Source organism: Mesitornis unicolor, unplaced genomic scaffold, assembly GCF_000695765.1.
Source record: "Mesitornis unicolor isolate BGI_N332 unplaced genomic scaffold, ASM69576v1 scaffold9124, whole genome shotgun sequence".
In the NCBI taxonomy this organism is placed as follows: Eukaryota; Metazoa; Chordata; class Aves; order Mesitornithiformes; family Mesitornithidae; genus Mesitornis; species Mesitornis unicolor.
This window is the reverse complement of record NW_010182029.1, coordinates 32250-36856: the sequence shown is the minus strand read 5'-3', so window position 1 is coordinate 36856 and position 4607 is coordinate 32250.

The window sequence follows — 4607 nt, the reverse complement described above, 5'->3', positions numbered from 1 at the left end:
ATGGAGCTACATTGTATTGTGATACTATTTCTGATTATTGCTAAAAGAAATCTAAAAAAAGCTCCTCACATGAGGGAGTTTTGTTCTTCTTTAATGTTTGCTTCAGTAGATAAGGCAGTATGATAAATTGCAGGGATCATATGGATCAAATACATCTTCAGCATGGATCCTTCCTCTGAAAATACATTCATATGACTTGAATCTTCTACTTGCATAGTTTGCAAAATATGGTTGGAGAACAGAGATGTCAATCAGTCTTATAGGTTGCCATGTAAATGAGATGTGATATGTTTCCTGCTGCTTAAACAACCTTTAAAGTGTATCCAGTTATGACTTTATTAATAACTGGACATTTGCAGAATAAGGAAACCCCAAGGACTATTCCATCAAACTTGCAATATAGCATTAAAGGGAAAAGGCATCTTGCATCAAGTTAATGCACTACAAATAATTACCATTGCTGTAAGACCATCACACTCCATCACAAACAGATCAGTTGTCAACTGCAAAATTCTAAGCTTCTGTCAGCCAACTGGTGAATATTTCTAACTGCTCCATCCTGAGCTTCCAAATCAAGAAAAAATGTAGCTAAAATAAGATGTTCCGAAGTACACCTTCCACAGTCGACTAATAAAAGTTACCTCATTACTTATATAAATACATAATTTGTCTTATTGGAATATCTAGAAGCTAATACCTGAAATGCAAAGCCATCATGGTAGTTATTCCAAAAGTTACTGTGGAATGTAATAGATGATGTATCAAAAAGGAAACAGCTATAAATGCTCAGTATTACATACTTTGCCAGAAACATAACTGGGAAAAAAGAAATTAGATTTTTCTGTATTTTCCTGATCCCTGGCTATTAATTCACACTGCAAGTGTACCCATGGCTGTGCAGTTGAAGAGTATAACAAATTATTTCACCCTGAGTGAGAGGATGCAGGCAAATAAAATCATCTAATCATGACAAGATGACAATGAAATGACTATCAATCAGTTTTAAAGTGAACTGCATGAGGAATATACTGGAGTGACTAATGCCTGCCTCCAGCAGCTTCTCAAAACAGACACAGAATGGGGCAATTGTGAAAGACTCCCCATGTCCTGATACTATGCCTTCACTCTCACCAAGACAAACAGCCAGCTTCATCTTTGCCCACGACAGTGAGATCATCATTTCTAACCGGCATGTAAACTGTTGTAGAGGAATTCCTCCCACCTAAGTTTAGTTGTCTAAATTTAGTTGTCTACAGTAGACTTAGTTAAATTTAGTTGATTAACTAAGGGGAGTCCTTCTTTACATTCAGTGTAGTGTAACAGGCTGCTACAGAGGGAGATTCCTCATACATATCTTAGATACTTCCTTTAGGATCAGATTAATTCCTCCTGGAGATCTTGGGGACTACAAGGGAGGCTGCTGTTGATTTGCTTAGATTTAGACATGCCTAAATGCAATAAGAAGGCCCTTAGTATGTCATCCAGAAAATGGATTTAGTCCACAAACTCTTTCCATGTAGGCCACAGAAGAGTTGTGAAAGGCAGCAAGAGAAGGCATTAAAATGTGTGTTGGACAGATAGTTATTTAGATCCGTAGAACACATTTTTATAGATTTAGAGTTGTTTTGCATAGTGGAATTAATATTAAATTTTATAACAACTTCTATTAAATTTTATAACAACTTCAACAATTATATTTGTACAAAAAGTGTGACATGCCTTATTTTGGCACTTGTCATGGTTTAGGCCCAGTGCACAACTGAGCACCACGATGCCCCCAAAAAAGGGCTAGTCAAAATAAGGACTGGGAGGGCTTCTCACCACTTAAACAGGTCACAGGCAAAAGACAGACTCATCATAAGGAATAAAAAAAAATACAAAAAACAATAAAAAATTGTTACCAACATCAGAGTAGAACAATGGGAGATACAACCAGATCTTAAAATCAAAACACCTTACCCCCACCCCTCCCTTCTTCCTGGGCTCAGCTTTTGTTCCAGGTTCCTTCACCTTCCCCCTCCTCCTTTGCCTTGAGGCGCAGGGGAATGGGAGTGGGGTGTTGCAGCCAGTTTTCCCGCCACATGCTTCTCAGGAATAGGAAAACCTCAGCCCAGTGTCTCTTTCTCTGCTTCCACGTGGCCCCCTTTCCACAGGGGAAAAAGTCCTCAAAAGTCCAATATGGGTCTGCCTACATCTGCAGTTTCCCTCACACACAAAACTGCTTCAGTGCAAGTCCACAAAACTCCAATCTGGGTCTGCCCATGGTCACAGTTCCCTTACACATGACCAGTCGACCTGGCTCTTGCCACGGGTTGCAAAGGGGAAACCTGGGTTCTGCATCCTCCTCCTCCTCCCTCTCCTTTCTTTCATTCAAACGACCTTGGTGTTCTACAAAGGTGTTCTCCTCAGGCCCCACTCTTTTCTCCACTGCAGGTCTCTTCTGATGGTTCTGGAGATCCTGGCTCTCTCTCTCTCTTTTTTTTTTTTTTTTTTGGGGGATGGAGCTGCAGCGGGGCTTAAGCTTAAGTTGTGGTTGCGGTCAGGGCCGGCCAAGCTCAGCTGGGCAAGGCCGGGGCTGCGCCACGCGCACCTGGGGCCATGCTGGTCAGGGCCGGTGCCAGAGAGAGAGAGAGGCATACCCTGCACCACCCTTAAGTACATGAATTCACAGGGGCACTGATTGGCTTGGCCCTGGTCAGAGGTGGGTCTGACAAAGGAAAAGTGGGAGCTTTTCAGGTAGCTTCTTAAAGGGCCATCTTCATAGCCCTTCCCCCGTCACCAAAGACACAATCAAAAACCCTTCACAGAAAACCCAATATAGCACGTCATAAATTATTTGTAACTTAAGCCTCAATTAAAATAGGTCTTAGTTTAATTCATGTTTCAAAGTAGTTACTCTGAAGCTTGATACGTTTTATCAGTTTTGGGAGATTGTACTATAGTATCTTTAAGAAAATTTCAATTTTAATCTCTTATAAAGTAAATTAAATAAAATCAACTTCTTTGACCCAAAAGCCCATAGCCATTTATATACTTGCCATGTAAAAGGAATGATGACCCTTCGGGAAAACTTATTTTTCCCTTTCTTGTTAGGTGAACACAATGTCCCTAGTATGACATGCAACTTAAAATTACGGAGTCACCACATGACAATGCCAGGCACACTGGAGAAACTCAGATCTAAAATGGTACAATTCTTGGATTTTAAATCTTTCATTCATGCCACTGTGTGAAGGTCAGATGTTGATGCTTGAGTTGGTTAAGGACCGTGGAATGTTTTGCTTCTCAGCAGAGAATATTCTTTCCAAGCAGCCCCAGGGCTTGTTCCTGGGCCTAAATCAAGACTCAAAACATTCCACGACCCTTCGCCTTGAAAACTGAAACATCAACATCTGCCCCACATACCACCCCTCCAGAAAAAGGACACATGGCCTGAAGTGTCAGAAGTTTTCTTACACATTATTTAGGAAGAGCCACCTTTAAGACAAATCAGCAGTTGTAAATAATTAATTGGATTAAAACCCACATGTTTATTAATAGGATTTTCAGCTGGTATAGCTTTGAAAGAGCAAATTCGAGGAGACACCAACTTAGGCAGATTTTGCTTTTATTTTTGCGAATAATTTGGTCATGAGAGGAGCCAGAAGGAAGCATTCTCTAAACTTTCCGCTATAATGGAGTACACTTTTAAAACCTGGTGGTGGGAAACTTTAATTTACTACCTTCAATTTCACTTCTTTCCATAGAGTTTCTCCAGTACACTTACTTCACTGGAGACAGAACAAAAAAGCTGTTACTAGAAATGAATACTTCAGTAGCATTTCTACCACCATTTCCTATTTTTAATAACAATATTCATCATTAGGTTTTGTACTTCAGATGGCTGCTTATGTTCAGAACTATTTATTTTCTATTTTTGGATCTGATCCTTCAGTACTAAACATTTCATTCCCACACTACGGCCTTAAAGAGACACTACGGCCACGAAGGAAACGAAAGAAAAAAAACACATAAATGTTTAGAAACAACTTATTTGCAGCTTGTACACTAAGCGTAGCTGCCATGTAACAGAACCTCAGCATCTCTAATGTATCACATCTGCCTTGTAGTTCCAAAAAAAGATCATGGCCAACCAGATAACATCTGCACCCTGACAGTAAGCTGTAAAAATACTTGCTTATTACTTAATCCACTGCATATTTCCTGTTTTGATTTAAACTTCTAGTTTAAATTACAACATATTCAGTAATGGATTAAGATCAGGCAACAATCACGATAAGTCCAAACTGAGACAAAGGAAATGTGCTCATGTGGGAAGCTGTCACTAATTCAGGCCTGCAAGGTGCTGGGGAGCGATTCAGGAGACCTACAAGGAAAGCAGGTGATCCAGTACAATAGCTTGGGAAGTTCAGATGCCAGCACCCAGGAAAACCAGCTGCAGGAAGAAAAAGGGTGAAATCCACTGCAGACTGGGAGAGTGTAGAGAAAGAAAAACTTCACTATCAAGATGGAAGAAGATGATGGTTTAGGAGAAGAGCACTAGAGCCATGACCAACTTCACTTAGAAGACTGCAACCTGGATAGAAATATGTCATGTGAGGAATGGG